This window comes from Triturus cristatus, unplaced genomic scaffold (genome assembly GCF_964204655.1).
Source record: "Triturus cristatus unplaced genomic scaffold, aTriCri1.1 SCAFFOLD_105, whole genome shotgun sequence".
Classification (NCBI taxonomy): Eukaryota; Metazoa; Chordata; class Amphibia; order Caudata; family Salamandridae; genus Triturus; species Triturus cristatus.
The window spans coordinates 1,113,875-1,131,625 of record NW_028187897.1 but is presented as its reverse complement, the minus strand read 5'-3'; positions in this window follow the sequence as shown (position 1 = coordinate 1,131,625).

Below are 17,751 nucleotides of genomic sequence, written 5' to 3'. Positions count from 1 at the left end.
CTTGTGCTGAGAATCCCTTTTGAGACCTTGAGAGTGTTCATCCTGTTAACTGGGGTATTGATTTGACATGTCACGGCTACGCCTGTTCGCTGCTGGATGTGATCGTAATAAGAGCATAAAGTGTCTTGGCGTGCACTCCTACTCACACCTTTAGATGCTTGCCCCGTATTCTGGACGGTCTTTGTGATGTCCCTTAAAGGTGCTGTAGTCCTCTTAACCGTACACATTTCTTCTCCAGACCTCTTGTGTGCCGCTTCTAGAATATAAACATAAAAATATATATTAGAAAAAATAGGGTCCCACAGACACAACACCCCCACACCTAGTTTCTACACACCCTTTATACACCAGGTACTACATGTCGATGACCCTTTCTGCTTGTGAGTTCTTCCCTTATTTTTTTTTTGTGAAAAAACACACCTGCTAGAGGCCTTTTCCCCGCTGTTTTCTTTGTCGCCGGGCCCTTTTTAGACGGTGAAGCTTTCCTCTTCAGAGACCTTTCTTTTGACCGTGAATCTGTAGGCTCTTGCACAGTCCTGCTGCCCTGGCACGACGTCGATAGACCTGTAAAGAAAAAAATAATTACCTTTGAAGTATAAACTAGATCTTAGCAATTCCTTCTGAGGCGCCCTCCTACAGTTCCCACGCTGTGTTTTTTTTTTTTTGGGGTGGGTACTAGTCCCACCATGTCTTAGGCAGTTTAAAGAACCATGGCATTTTTTTATTTTTTTTTATTTATTTACCGGTAGGAACTGCGTTATCCTGTAAATCGACCGCCGGGTCTTGACCATCCAGGTACAACTCCAGATCCGTCACATGTTGGTATAATACGTCATCATCAACTATAGATTCATACACATATGGGAATACCATTAGATAAAAATAGTTTGAGACATGATTGTGAAAACATTACAAAGAGCTATACAACTCTAAAATGCACCTACCCTTCATTGTGGTAAGTAGGTCATCGATGTTGAATGATAATACAGGGAGGTCTTGTGTCTGGGTTAAATACAAAAAAATAATTAAAAAAACATATTACACAGTGACACACATCCTTACACAGGACATGTGTAACCACAGGCCCACCACTTGTACAGGTTGTTATCTGCAGACATTTTATTTATTTTTCCCCCTAGAAACACTGATCCTAAACGACATGGTTTTATAAATAAATAACACCCAATACCAGGGGCAGCAGTCGCTTTAGAGGGGCATGGTTAAATGTAGAAAAGCCCCGCTCCCTTAAACCCCCAACAACCCCTGAAATGAAAGGGTTCATGTGTAACGCAAATGATTCTTTTGTAAAATGCTCTAAAACTCTCCCTGGTAATGTTCGCGCTATATAAAATTACATTAAAATAAACAACGGTCCCTGGCCGTGCTCCAAAACATTAGGACATTGTTGGCGCTATATTAGCATGGTGCCTTTGAGATTATGTTTGACCAGCATCTTTTGTTGTTTTATATGCCCCTCTGTAGGTCATTTACTTCTGTAACATGTACATTTGTAACATTCACCTCCTGTAACGTAACTGTTCCTATTGTGGAGCGCTCTGACACTGCTGGGGTAAAGTCAGCTCTATATAAAAATGTATAAATACATTTAACAAAAGAAAGCCGCAAGGACGCTTGTAATCCTGTCCCTGCAGCTGAAAATAAGTTTTTTTTATATTTATTGTGGGACCCCTTGGATGCCCCAACCCCCCAACTACTCCTCCTGGACGGTGTGCACAACGTGTACACTGGTAATCCGACCTCCCACTCCTGTTTCTAAAGCCTATAATCACAGCTCTTGTGTAATGTAACTGACCCTTTTGTAAAGCATTCTGACATCTTGGGGTAAAGTTCGCGCTATATAAAATTGCCCCCTTTTTAAAATAAAAAGAAACCCACAGGGACTCTGCTAAAACGGTCCCTATGGGCTTTAAATAAGTTTTTTAATATTTATTGCTGCCCACTGGTTGCCCCAGCCCGCAACAAAACGCGGAAACCCTGCAGCCATGAGCTTCTTTCTCGTGGCTGGTAGGACCCTCACACATGCTTCCCTGACGCCGCCACTGGGACCCTCGTGGAAGCCTTTTATTTTAAAAAGGCAGCCACGCTCCGGAGTCGAAAGCGGAACACCACGGACTCCGGGGCCCGTATTTTTATAAAATAACGTGGGCACCGAGCCACCACGGACTCTGGGGCCCGTGTTTTTATAAACTAACGTGGGCACTGAGCCCCCACCATTACCGCCAGAGCACCTGTGGTGCACAACAGGTTCTGGGACTCCTAATTTATAATTACAGGGGCCCCAGCGATTCCGCACCAATACAGAACAAGCCCCAAGACCCTGCACAGGCCCCAAAGAGCAGCGTTCAACCCTGGGACTTGCGCCAAAGACAGATGGCCTGAGCCATCCCTGGGCCTGAAGCAGGAGTTCACAGCCAGCATAAGCATATGGTGAGTACAAAACAGTATTATTTTATTTTTATTTTGCTTTGTAAATTGTTTAATATGTTTTAAATGTTCTGTATTCACTTTTAAATGCCCCCCCCCCCACCCCTACCCCGCTCTACACTGTATTTAAAGTCATGAGCAGCCCATCAAAAAACTATCACGGCCATTCACATTACATATATGAAGCCTTGCAACTTTTAAAAAATAACATGCCAGCCATATTCAACCTCCACATTATACAACTTAAGCCGCATACCATCACTACATTAAGGATTAATTAAAGCAGCGTGAATGCATTTCCTACATTGCGCTAGACACCCTTTTAAAAGTACAACATTATTTAATTTAAGGGCATTCCCCTTGCGCATTGCGCCATTTAAAATGACAACCCCTGCATTAAGCATTATTTAAAACAACGTGAACACATTTTCTACACGGCGCTAGACACCCTTTTAAAAGTACAACAGTATTTAATTTAAGGGCATTCCCCTTGCGCATTGCACCGTTTAAAATGACAACCTCTGCATTAAGCATTATTTAAAACAACGTGAACACATTTTCTACACGGCGCTAGACACCCTTTTAAAAGTACAACAGTATTTAATTTAAGGGCATTCCCCTTGCGCATTGCGCCGTTTAAAATGACAACCCCTGCATTAAGCATTATTTAAAACAACGTGAACACATTTTCTACACGGCGCTAGACACCCTTTTAAAAGTACAACAGTATTTAATTTAAGGGCATTCCCCTTGCGGATTGCGCCGTTTAAAATGACAACCCCTGCATTAAGCATTATTTAAAACAACGTGAACACATTTTCTACACGGCGCTAGACACCCTTTTTTTAAATTTTTTTTTTTTTTTTTAAAAGTACAATCCTAATCCCCCCTTAAATACATTTCAACATATTACATTAAATAAATCCTTAAGACATCAACACTGTACAAGTACTCCTATTTTACCTCATTAAGAGTAGAGCATGCCGCATCAATCTGAGAAAATGCCATTCTGTCCTTTAAATCCTGTGTTAGGCAGGTGCAGCAGCAAAACAAGCCCAGGGCTCTGTTCCAAAAGGGTCTTTTAAATGTCTGTATCTCCTGTACTCTAAAGTCTGCTTTTATACTTGTCCTTGCATGCTAATTAGAAGAGTGTAACACATTATGAATGGCTGGGAGGGCTTACACACAGGTAAAGGGGTCTTGGGCGAAAACATTTTCAGACATCTGCAGTGACGGTTTGGGATCCCTGATAGCATTTTGACATCTTCTAATCCTGTTTGAACATTGGCGTAAGGAGCTAGGCCCCGGAAATGTTTGTAAACCCTGCTGTGTGACTGATAAAATTATAGCAGGCCCTGTGTTTTCTCCGCCCTGTGTTATCTGATTATCCTGCTCTGCTCAAGACTGCTGAGGGGTAGTTTGCGGCCATCAGTTCTTTAAAGACACATTCCTCAGGTCCCCAAAACTTTTTTTTTTAACTTTATGGACACACATTCCACAGGTCCTAAAACTTCATTCAAATTTTAAGGACACACATTCTTCAGAGTAGGAACTGACACACATTCCACAGGTCCTAAAACTTCATTCAAACTTTAAGGACGCACATTCCACAGGTCCTAAAACTTCATTCAAACTTTAAGGACGCACACTCTTCAGGTCCTAAAACTTCATTTAAACTTTAAGGACGCACATTCCACAGGTAACCGGGCTGTCACTTTTAAGGACAGGGAAGTGATGAGCGAAGGTATCCCGGTATACTACTAACATGGATTTGTAGAGGGCAAAACTTGTCACCCGTCAGGGTATCCAGGTGCTGAATAGGCGCAGATTCTGAAAAGCCAGGATTTCCGTTTCTTGCGGAAATCCATAAGTGACGCGACTGTCTTGATGTGCTGTGGGAGGTCGTTCTAGGATTTGGCTGCCAGGTAAGAGAAGTTACCACCTCCTGTCTTGCTTCTATGCATACGGGGATTGTGGGCAAGCATAATGTAGAGTGGAGGTTCCTGGATGGTTGGTGGAAGTGTAGATGGTGGTTGAGGTAGGTGGGACCCTAGTTGTGAAGTGCCTTGTAAGCGTGGGTGAGCATCTTGAGCTGGCCATGTTTCTGAATGGGGAGCCAGTGTAGTTTTTGAAGGTGCTGTGTGATGTGCCTGCGGCGAGGAAGTTTGAGGATTAGTCTGGCTGTGGGCAAGATGTCACCGGGCAACATATGGCAGCACTGTTCATCATAGATTTCACATTTGAGGAACTGCTTTAACTAGGTTCCTCTAAACCAACGCATGCGAGATTGTAATGTCATGTCTAGCAGCAGCAGCAGGGTTTTAGGATGCCTTTGTTGCCATTGTGGAAAGGAGACTGTATTTAGGATGAATTCACAAGTGAATTTGGAGGTGGTACGAAGACATTTTATAGTAATTTTGTCCGTTCACTTTTGGAAATAGATACTTTTGTACCTGAATACTTTCTACGATTTTATACCTTGAATTTGACTTATGTAAGGAAAGGTTTTGTTTCTTTTATGAACTAGCCATGAGCACACTGACACCCTACCTTCACTGACTACTCGAGACTTCGTGTTTTCAGTATGTGATGTAGATTTAGTTTCATTGAGGTCTGCCTCTTGGATTGTTTGCATTTATGTCGTTAATGGTCTGTTCATTTTTTGAGGATTTGATAAGCTTTATTAGAAATCTGGACAATTGAATCTGCTGGTGATTGAACAATTGTTTGTTTCTTATTTTTGTTGGAGACTGACAATAGTTTCCTTTGAAAAACATTTGAACTTTGGATCTTGGGTGTGCATAGAAAACATTCCTTGCCTTTTTCTTTGGAAATTCATTTATATGCCAGGTAAGCCTAAATAACTTACATAGACTATTTATCATATCGGCCTTGTAAATCCTAGTACTAATCAAAATCCACATATTTACAGGCAGAAAAAACCTTCTCTTGCAAAATTCAGAAAAATCGAAGAGGAAGATGAAGATTCATATTTCTGACCTCTCTCCCTATTACTTGACATGCGAAGTACGACACGATAGCTGTTGATGTGATCAAAACTGTTTTATTTGTGCTATTGTAAATTTAAAGCTTTAGCTGTATGGATGTTTTAGTCTTTGCTTTTCTTTTCTCTTTCAGTTTCTTTTGACGAACGTGGCCCACCGGTGTCCTCGGCAGAAGGAGAAAACACAGGAATGTTCTGGTCTCTTCTCACTTTATGAATTTTGGGCTTAGTGACTTGTGACCCTCTCACCAAACTGGTATTTTAATCACCTGAGTGCTCTTGATTTATAGTACTGTCTTTCGCCCGTGTTGTTATAAGTTCCCACCGCTTCCGGGATATATCACTCAAAATTAGTCACACCAAACAAACTTTAACAAAAGCGACAATCCCTCTCTGAAGGTATACACAGACCTAAGCAGACCCGTGCTCTTGCATGGCGGCTGATAGAAAACTCTGTAGTTTAGAAGTTCCCTTCTTTCAGCCATTTTAGCTCTTGTTTTTAAATGCAGGAGCTCCCTGTTGTTACTGTGGTCCCCAACCTGTCCCACCCTCCACCCCCTCTTTCCTCCCCTGGTGACACTATAGCAGTTACGCACCTGTGCTAGACACGCTTCTCAGAGCGCGTGGCTGGGCAAAGCATCCTGCCGGCAGCCGTCCGGACTGTAACAGCTGTTTTACTTCTCCCGGCTTCTACTTCGATGAAGGTACATTCGTTCGACATCTTCGGTGGGGGGTTCCCAGCGTCTCCTGGTAATCAGCTGGGCTTGTCCTTCTCCAGACGCGCTCCTCCCCTTACTGCAGCAGAGTTCTTCAAACTGTGGGGACCGACCCCCAGGAGGGTCCTGAAGTCCTAGGAAGGGGGTCGCAGATTCCCCAGCTTCACTTGTACCTGCAAAAAGACAGCATTCCTGGGATGCTAATTGAGATTGTTATCAGCTGCTTGCTTGAATGAAAGGCAAATGTTCCTTATCAGTTGATCTGCAAGTGTAAAGGATGCTTGGGAGCAGTTCTGGCTCTTTGTGAAGACAAAGATGTGTTTTTTTGAGTGGAAGTGCAATGAGTTAACAACTGGGCTGAGAAGTTCTTCCCTTTAATTTTAACTGCATTTACACAGCACTTTGTGCCCCTAAAGAGGTGTTGAAGGGACAGTTTTGTGAAAAAAGAAAACTTGATTACATACGCTCTGGTATTATTAAAACCTACATTTTGAAAGCACCATTTTATCATAAAACTATTCACACGTTTGCAGCATTCTATCTTACTCTGTGTGTAATGAAAGTATAAAAAATTGACTTACATATTCACAGTGCTCTCTGTCACAGGCTGTGACTTCGTAGCACTAAAAATACACATCACTATTCTCCACTGCACTAATCAAGATTTAATTCTGCGGTTCTCTAGTTACACACAGACCTCTGCAGTGCATTAACTAATAGACGTTTCATAATGTACTACAGTGCATTTCCCACTGAGCAATAACCTTTTTTTATTTAATTTTTATTTACACTGCCCATTATTTTATATGTGGATACCTGAAGGTGAAAGACCTAAAAACCGCACAGAATATTTTGAGCTTATTTATGAGAGGCTTGCATCGCCAGAGCATCCCTTTATTTGATGCTCCGGTGGCGCAAGCATCTAAACCATGTTTATGAGGCAATGCAAAGTCACCCTGCATGACTTTGCATTGCCTCATAGATATAGAGTAAGACATAGCAGCGAAAATAACTGTGTTACCTTACTCTGCGTCAAGTAGGTGTTCCATGGGCTTTGCGTGGGGTTACCAAGCAAAGACCATGGATATTGATACTGCCCCATATTTATAAAATCACGTAAACCTGGGGCAGCTTCAATAACTGACGCCTTCCCAGTGGAGGTGTAACGAGGAGAAATGTTTCCATTTCGCCTAATTTTTTTCCTCTTTCCATGTGTGCTGCATTCTGCAGCTGACATAGAAATAGGAAAACGCCTCTCAGGATTGTTTTGGTAACGGAAGGTGCCTCGTCCCATACAAAAACAATCCTGCCTGCCTTGCTGTTAGGCAGCAATTTGTGAAGGGAAAAGGACTGGAATGCACCGCATTTCATAAATACAGTGCATTCTAGCCCTTTTACATTGGCAGAGGGCAGCGCCGCAAGAAGACTTGCGGCGCTGCCCTACGCCAATTCCTCATAAATAAGGCTTTGTTTTTTGGCTACACCCCTGTGCTCAATGACCTTTGGTTTGCTAAACACTGTTTAATATAATTTCCCCACCGTAAAAATTATTTACTGTGGTAATTGGGGGCTGTTAGAAATGGGGGTCTCTAGTTGGTAATGGTTTGCACCTTTGTCCAAGTAGGGACCCTTCCTTCTAGTCAGGGTAAGAGGGATACACTACTGAAATAATAACCCTTGCTCAGCTTGTCACGAGCATTCAGGCTTATTTAAGAGACAGTGTGTAAAGGATTTGCACATAACCAACAGTAATACAGTGGAAACACTACAAAAGGACACCACACCAGTTTAGAAAAATATCCAATACTTTAAATATTCAGAACATGACCAAAACTATAAAAATCCATAATACAGTACTTAAAAATATGCACTTTGCGGGGAGATGGCGTTGGTTGGTCTGGACTGTGGTGTGGGACGGGGCAGTGTGTCGCAAGACTTATGAGCAGTTCCCCCAAGCCACGGTGCGGACACGGTTGTCAAAGTTGGCAACGGCGTCGGTGAGACCAGGGTGGCGAAGTGAAGCAAGGTGGTGTGGTGCCCACAGGTCATGGCGCAAGCAGCAGATCGGCGGCCATCATCAGTGAGACCAGAGTTGCAGTGCGAGATGCAGCGGTGCCCTCTGCGGTGTCTTCAGGACATGGAGCCAGCGACTGAGTCAGTGACGGAGTAAGTTGCTTTCCCCCCTCTGTGTCAACTGAAACCACGGTTCCAGAGGCGGTACTCAGAGGTTGGTGAAGTCTTTGCAGTCCCTGAGACTTCATAACAGGAGGCAAGCTCTACTTCAAGCCCTTGGAGGTACTCAGCAACAAGTAAAGAAAGTTCAGTTTAGTCCTTTCACTGTCCAAGGCCTAAGCAGCAACTGCAGGCCAAACCAACAAAGAAACAACACAGCACAGTTGCAGTACTCCACTTGGCAGTTCTTCCAGCTCTTCTTCTTGGCATGTTCCTTGATTCCAGCAAGTTCTAAAGTTCTGGGGTCTGGACCCCAATATATATATTCAGTTTCTCTTTGTGCTTTTGGGCAGAAAGTGCCTGTGCCCAGCCCAAACAAGTTCCATCCTCTCCGGCCCAGCTTCCTGACAGGAGGTGGAGACAGCATTGTCCAAGGCAGACCAGGTCCATTCAGGTGCAAGGAAATCTCCTCCCACTACTATAAATACAGCCCAGTTCTATTCATCCCAACCCTGACTCATCCAGGAGATGCAGTACACATTTTAATCCCCCCAGTGGCTGTCTGATGAGAATGCACATCCCCAGCCCCTGTCACTCCAAAGACAGACAGTATATCCACAAACCCAGCAGAGGCACACAGGATGGCTACTTTCTAAAAGTGGTATTTTCAAACACAGAAAATAAAAATCATCTTTACTAAAAGATGCATTTTTATATTCTGAGTTCAGGCATAATAAACCCCATTTCTCTATCTTGTCCCAATGGGAAGATATGCTTATAAGATGTTATAATTAAAATCCCATTCTATCCTATAGGACAGATAGCCTTTCCATAGTGAAAAATGAAATACACTGTAATTCACTACCAGGACATGTCACACACACCACTACATGTCCTATCTTTAATATACATGGCACCCTGCCCACAGGGGTACCGTGGGCCTACCTTAGGGGAGACCTACATGTAAGAAAAGTGAAGATTGGGGCCTGTCAAGTGGGTGCACTTGCCAGGTCGACATGGCAGTTACAAACCTCGCAGACACTGCTGTGGTACATCTGATAACCCTTTTCATGGCTGCATGGGCGAGTGACACAATCAATACTGCAGGTTCACCAGCAGCATTTAATTTACAGGTCCTGGCACCCTCAGTGCACTTTACTAGGGACTCAGTAGTAAGTCAAACGTGCCAATCATGGAAACACCAATCTATAATACAGTTTACAATAGGAGCACTTGCATTTTAATACTGAACACCAGTGAGAAAGTGCGCAAAGACACTGAACCAGCAAAAACAGAGTCAAAACTAGGAGGTCAGAAAGGAAAAAACAGGGGAAACATGCCAAAATATGCCAGGGGAATTTATGGTTGTCAATGGATGTTGATGATGAGGAGAACCAGTTTCTAGAAAATTTTGTCTGAATGGGTCCTTATGCCTAAAAAGGTTTGACAAGGGGGCTCAACATCAATAAGTTTGAAGACCACTGCCCTACTGTATGCTTTCGACTCCCGATGGCTCCTCTCTCTTCCGGTCTCTGCCCACAAAGTTGTCAGTACTTCCTCTTACGTTGGAATCAGGCACTCAACTTTGTCCTTCGTTGATGCCATTGTCCTTGTGGAAAGTCTGGAATGAAAAAACTGGCTTTTGACTTTCAGCTTCAGTTGCGGCGTGGATTGCTGCCCACAGAGGAGAATGAGGCAATTATTCCTACTCATCGTATCCCTCCTTATGACACATTTCCATCCCCGGAGTTTCCCGATCGCGGATAAGAGGAAACCGAGAAAGGAAATCAGCAGCGCCATTATTCCTCCCCTGCCGATGATGAACCTCAAGCTGGAATGGTTGCAGGGCAAGCAACCATCTCAAAATCCTGGGTTTGTTCTTCTTGTTATGGCTCATACAGGTTAAGGGTGTGTGATAAGTTTACAGTCGAAAGGACTTGCCCTCCAAGTAATAGCACAACATTTCTATGGCCCACTTGACGGCAAAGCATTCTTTCTCAATCATGAGAAATTTCTGTTCCCTAGGAAACAGCTTACAGCTGATGAACAAGGCATGTAACTCCACATCTTTGTCATTACATTGTGAAAGAAACGTCCCACTACCCAAGCCGGCGGTGGCCTGCAGAATTAGTGCAGTCTCAAAATCCTGAGAATTCAACACAGGACTACAGGATATAGCCAGTTTCAATTATTTAAAGGCATTGAGCACCTTGTGGGAGGGTTGTTGCAAGTCCCGGTTGGTAGAGTTTCTTTTAAGCATATCTGGTAAAGGTTTGGCTATCTCTGAGTAGCAAGGCTTCAGTTATACCTTCAGAGACCCAAAAAGACCCGGTCTTCTTTATTATTTTTGGGGAAAGGAATTTCGGTGATGGCCCTAATCTTCTCAGCTTGGGGCTCTATAATCCCATTTCTCAACACATAGACCAGATATCTCACTTTACTATACCTTACTTGCCACTTTTTGGCATTAATGTGTAAGTTGGCCTTCTTCAACTCTTTAAGGACTGCATGAAGGTGGGCAAGATAGTCTTCACAAGTCCTGCTAAAGATGACAATGTCATCCAGATAAGCGGAAGAGTATTCTTAGTGATCCCTTAGGACCTGGTTCATGAGTCGCTGAAATGTGGCTGGAGCTCATAAGACAATATTGCAAATAGGAATAACCCGTAAGGCGTGGGAAAGGCAGTTTTTTCTTGGTCTTCCTTTTTAAGTGGTACCTGCCAGTGCCCTTTAGTAAGGTCTATGGTGGGGATATAATGGGCCTCACACAGCTTCTCAATTCACTCAATTCAGGGAAGGCGATACCCATCGAACTGGGAGATTTTATTAACTGCCCTAAAATCTATGCAGAATCATATGCCTCCATCTGGTTTACGGACAAGAATGATTGGAGATGACCAGTTGCTCCGAGTAGGCTCAATAACCCCTATCTTTAGCATTTGATCTACCTCTTACTGTATGCCTTGTAGTCGGGCCGCTGGAATCCGGTAGGGTGTTTAACGATCCCCCCCTTTTGGATGGGAATGGCATGTTCAGCCAAATGAGTCTTCTCGGAAAGATCAGACAAATTAGAAGTAAAAGGCTGTAGCCCCTGAAGAAGTTCCTTCTTTAGTACCCCTGGCAAGGTTTCATTGAGGGGGAGTTAGTCTAGAGTATTAGGGGCATTAGTCACCAGGACAATGACCCGCATCCTTTTGGGAGGAGGTCCTAACCATTTCTTCAACAAATGTATGTGGTAGATTTGCTCTTTACCTGGGTTTATTCTCAGGTTATATGTCACCTTGGCGATTTTCTCAGATATCCGGAAATGTCCCTGCCACTCGGATTTGATTTTTTTTTTGCAGAGGTGGGTAGCAGATCCAACATCCAATATCCTACTTGGTAGCTTCTCCATTGTTTCCCTTTGTCGTAGACAGATTTCTGTCTTTGCTGACCTCTCTAAATTGTGGTGGGCAAGTTCTCGTAACTTATCTATGCAGGTGTGCAACTGATTAGTTTAGTACAGAAGACCAGCCGCCTTTTCTCCAGTACCTTTCTCCCACATTTCTTTTGTGATCCCAAGTAATGTACGGGGCTTACGCCTGTAAAGCACAACAATGGGAGAATACCCTAAACTACTCTGGACCTGTCCCCGTGATACAAAAAGGGCAACGGAAGTAACTGGCTCCAATATTTACCATCCCTAGTTAGCATTTATTTCAAGATAAGCTTGAGGGACCCAATATAATGTTCTACCAAACCATCTGTTTGTGGATGGTAGACAGACGTTTTGATATGTTGTATGTTCAGTTGTTTACAAGTTTGTTTCATCGGGCGTGATACGGAGGAGGTCCCCTCGTCTGTAAGAATCTCTTTGGGAAATCTTACACGAGAAAAGTCCTCCACTAGGAGTTGAGCTATCATGGTTGTGGTAGGATTTCTGAACAGGATGGCCTCAGAGTTCGAGTGGCACAGTCATTTAATACCAGAATGTACTGATTACCTTTAGAAGACTTTGGTAGGGGTCCAATGAGATCCATTCCCACTCTTTCAAAAAGGGTCCCTATTTTATTGACAAAGGTTGCAACGGAACTCGGGCAGATGGTAGGGGTTTTTCTTTTGGCAAATATCACACTCCTGGCTGGGTTCAAACTGGAACGGCATGGTGAGCAAAAAACCGATGGATTTAGGCCCAGATCTCTGTACTGGGGTGAATGTATGACATTGTTCTGCATTCTGTCCATCAACTGTTGTTTTTGCATTTGTCACCCCGAGTGGGAAGGGTATGCCCAGACGTGGGTCCCGTGCTCTCCATGCCACTGGAATCAAGCTATCCTGGCTGAAGAGGGGTGAAACCCCGAAACCGGTCCTAGGATGCTTGTTTCCAGTCCAGGGAGGACCTGGCTTGGCAGTTCGGGTTGGACTGTTCCCATGAGGCACAGGGTCAAGACTGATTTGCATATGGCTGGGTTCAAACTGGAACAGCATGGTGAGTAAACAATTGATGGATTTAGGCCCAGATCTCTGTACTGGGGTGAATGTATGACATTGTTCTGCATTCTGTCCATCAACTATTGTTTTTGCATTTGTCACCACGAGTGGGAAGGGTATGCCCAGACGTGGGTCCCGTGCTCTGCATGCCACTGGAATCAAGCTATCCTGGATGAAGAGGGGTGAAACCCCGAAACCGGTCCTAGGATGCTTGTTTCCAGTCCAGGGAGGACCTGGCTTGGCAGTTCGGGCTGGTCTGTTCCCATGAGGCACAGGGTCAAGACTGATTTGCATATGGCTGGGTTCAAACTGGAACGGCATGGTGAGCAAAAAAACAATGGATTTAGGGCCAGATCGCTGTACTGGGGTGAATGTATGACATTGTTCTGCATTCTGTCCATCAACTGTTGTTTGAGCATACCTGGCCAGTAAAAATGCCATAATATATTGTGTGGTTTTGTCAGCAATAGAGTGGCCTGCTAATAATTGGGAATGAGCATAGAACACAATCTGGTTCCTGAATTCTTGGGGAACTAACAGTTGTGGGGATTCATTGATTCCTCACATTTGGTATAATAATACTTTTTTATCTGAAAGTGAGGGTAGGTGGGAGTGGGGTTCCCATCACATTGTTTCACCTGGTTCCAAGCATTTTGTATGGTGGTGTCATTTACTTGGGTTACCCTGAAATTTCAGTCTATCATCCATGGTTCGGGAGACAAGAACGCATCCTGAGTGGGGAATATCTCTTTCTTGGGATTACTTTCCTGGTTCACCTCAAGTTTCCTCTCTATAGTCTATAGGAACATTTCCAGAAACGGGGGATTATCAGTTTCTAGCATAACATCTTCTGGGAGATTCCTAAGGACCAGTACTTCTACTTCTATGTCTTGTCCCTCAGTAGTGGTTACCACTAGGTGGGCTACTGGATTTGTTTTCACATCTCTGTGGACACATCTAACACCTACGTGTTTTCCAGGAACAATTTGAGAGGGTTGTACTAGGTCCCCTTGCTCCACGGATTGTCAACACCCGAAGTGTAGTAGGGCAGTAACACACTTTTGACTAACTTGTAAACTTACATAGAAGCATGGGCCCATATCTCTTGTGAAAAATATGGAGCTAGGGGCATAATTTATGTCCATAGACTCTTCAGCAGTTTTCCAGTTCCTACGCAAACAGGCAATATATATCCCCACTCCCCACACTCAAAGCATTGAGGTCCATTGTTAGGTTGATTTTATGATATAACAATATGATTGTTTTGGATGTCCGAGGGATTTCAATAAGTTTTTTTCTCCTGTTGACTTGACCATGTAGGAACTTGACCCTCTTTTCAATTTGACCTTGATAAAACTGCAGTTGGGCCTTGGAAAATGTAGTTGCCATCTCCACAACCTGTTCAGTATCCAAGGCTGAATGCTACCAGAGCCATTTCTGAGTTTGGACTGGTAAGGTCTTTAAGAATTGCTCCAAATAAATCTTATCCGTAATTTCCTCCCTACTGTTCTACTGAGGCCTTAGCCACTTATCAGCAGCACTTTTTAACTTGAATAACAAAGTCTTTGGGTATCCATTGAGTCCCCTCCTTCTTTCCAAAATCAAAAAAGGTACTCCTCTTCATCCAAACCCAGCCAATTCAAAATGATCTTTTTAATCTCCTCATATGGAGTGTCTTCTTTGGCATTAGTGGTTTGGTAGGCCGCTTGAGCTTCCCCAGTTAAGGGAGAGGCTAAATAAAACTGCCACCTCTCCATAGGCCATGCACTGGCCCGATCAGCACTTTCGAAATTCAACAGAAAAGGATCGGTGTCCTCTTCCACCAGGAGTTTTTGTAATGATGTGGTCAGTTCCAACGGAGTAGATCCTCTAGCCATGGCTAGGCCCAAGTTTAACTGTATTTGATCACCCATCATTTCATTGAAATGTATAGCCTGGGTTTTTATTTAATCTCGAAACACCTCTAGATCAGCTTCCGCTGAAGACTTCTGTCATTCCATCGCCCTACCTTCTTCTGGGCTTTGACAAACTGCTGTATTAGATTGTACATCAGTGGACTAGACTACCCGCGTTCTCCACCATGTGTCACTTGGCATGCGAGCTACTACACAACAGCTGATGTGATTGAAACTGTTTTATTTCCATTATTGTAATTTTAATGTTTTAGCTGTATGGATGTTCAGTCTTTGCTTTTCTTCTCTCCTTCAAGTTCTTTTGATCGACGTGGCCCACCAACACTCTTGACATAAGGAGAAAACACAGGTAAGTTCTGGTCTCTTCTCACTTTATGAATTTTTAGGGTTAGTGTCATGTGAACCCTCTCAACAAACTGGCATTAGAATCACCTAGGTGCTCTTGATTTATAGTGCTCTCTTTTGCCCATGTCCTTATAAGTTCCCACAGCTACCGGGGTTTATCACTCAAAATTAGTCACATCAAACAACCATTACAAAAAGCGGCAATCCATTCACGAGGGTACATACACACCCAAGCAGACCCGATCTCGAGTGGCGGCTGACTAAATACTCCGTAGTCTAAGAGTTCCCTTCTTTTCAGCCGTTTTAGCTCTTGTTATAAAATGAAACACCATAGCCCCCAACCCGTTCCACCCGCTGCCCCCTCCTTCAACCCTGGCGAAACCACTAGCGGTTATGCACCTGAGCTAGCCATGCTCCTCCGGGAGCGTGGCTGGGCAAAGCGTTCTGCCCCCCCCCCCCGGCTTTACATTCGTTCGACATCTTCGGCGTGGGTACCTGGCATCTTCAGGTAATCAATTGGCTAGGCTTGTCTTTCTCCCAACACGCTCCTCCGCTTTGTTGCATGCTTCCGATTCCCGATGGCTCCTCCATCCCATCTCCGCCCCCTAAGTTGTCAGCACTTCCTCTTATGTTCAAATCGGCCACCTGACCTTGTCCTTTGTTGATGTAATTGTCCTTGTGGAAAGTCTGGAAAAAAAATTCTTTTGGCTTTCAGCTTCAGTTGCGGCATGGACTGCAGCCCACAGAGGAAAATGAAGCAATTCTTCCTTCTCATCGTATCCCTCCTTATGACACTCCACCTCTGCATTACCAGAAAATAAGCTGTATAAGCATTGGTGTTAACACATTAAGGGTTTGTTGGTCTAAACATCTGAGAGAACAGACCATACATAAATATAACAGAGGAACACCTTCATATTAAAGGATAAAGTAGTACATCTGCAGGCAAAGATTAACCCACCCTCTACTGTGGAAATTTAGTTTGCGAACTGAACATTATCTGTGCCATCTTGTCTCTCCCCAGCGCGACACACAGGAAAGCGCACGGCAGCCATTTTAGGCACTTTGGTCTCTCCCTGCTCATTGCCGATCGCCAGCGCGTCCCCCTGGCGCTGCAAGTATCCCCCCCCACGCGCCGGCCACCCCCGCTCTCTCATACACGGGCCATAAACCCTCTCCTTCTGCGCGACCCTGCCATGGAACCACATCCCCCGCCTGACCGACATCCCATACATGGTCATGCATCTCTTTGATAACCCCCTTCCTCTGCGCCCCATTGTCCGAACCGATCCCAGGCCATCACCTAGCCCTGCGGATGCAGTTTATTGCCCCTACTGTAAGGGAAACACCCCACATCAAAGGGATTACAGTAGATCAAGGCCCCCCACCCCCTGAGACCCGACCGGTCGCACACATCCCCGGGAATTGGCGGAATGTCCAGCTGTGTGATAGCCATCTCCTACTGTGGGTGGGGTGGGGACTTCCACTGTAGATATGTGTGGGAACGAGCTCGAAGTGGGGATTCCGAGGATGTTCTTTCATGTATCAAGACAATCTCAAGAATGTGCCATGTATGATAAACCTGCAATAAAGTCATAAACCTGTGTATAAGAGGCCAGGCCTCAGAGATGCAGTTAGAGCACCTCGTGACGATACTTCGCTGTCTGATCTGATGTGTTCCACTCCGACGGAATAAAACTTTGTTTCCTGCCTTCCAGTCTCCGGCGCCTGCCTCTTTATTGGTTTAGCATCGAGTGGTATAAGAGGCGATTACCGCCGGGCAATACTTGAAAGGTTATCGACTACGACTGCCGCTACCATTTAACAATTGGCGTCCCAAGCGTGGGGCCCATCAGCGACACGTGGATCCAGTGGGAGAGGTCCCGACGACAGAGTGAACGACTGCAACGATCGGGAGAGCTCCTGCCCGATAGACCCTCGTCTGGCAGCCGATCATCCGAACTTCACTGGTTCTGAGCAGACCTCTCTCGAGTGATCTACGGTCCTGACTGGGAACCATCAGGAGTGCCGCGGCAAATACGGAGAGTAGAGGACGATCGGGCGCTGGAGGCGGAAGACGAGAAACTGTCCACGCGGTCCGGGTAAGGTCGTGAAACACGACAAATTACGAAACGATTGATTGATTGATTGAAAAATACTAGTATTGCTTATTGATTGTTCTCTTTGAGATATTCGCTGTCTACAAACGGGGAGGAGTAGAAATACTCTCTCTCTCTCCCTTTGCAGATAGTGAAGGGTAGGTAACGCAGACTTTTGTTCCCGTTGTAACCCGTCGTGCCTATCTTTATCTCCTCACTGATTGATTGTCCGAACATTGATTGTTTTGAAGGATAGTGCTCTTTGAGATATTCTCTGTTTGCAAATAACGTAGAATAGAAATATTCTGTCTAGTCTTTGCAAATAGTGAAGGGTAGGTAACGCAGACTTTTGTCCCCGTTGTAACCCGTCGTGCCTATCTTTATCTCCCCATTGATTGATTGATTGTCCGAACACTAGTTGTTCGATATTGGTTCTTTGGAGGTATTCTCTGCTTACAAATAACGAGGAATAGAGATATTCTGTCTAGTCTTTGCAAGCAGTGAAAAGATAGGTAGTGCTGACTTTTGTCCCCGTTGTAACCCGTCATGCCTATCTTCTCCCCACTGATTGGTAGTTGGTTCTGCCC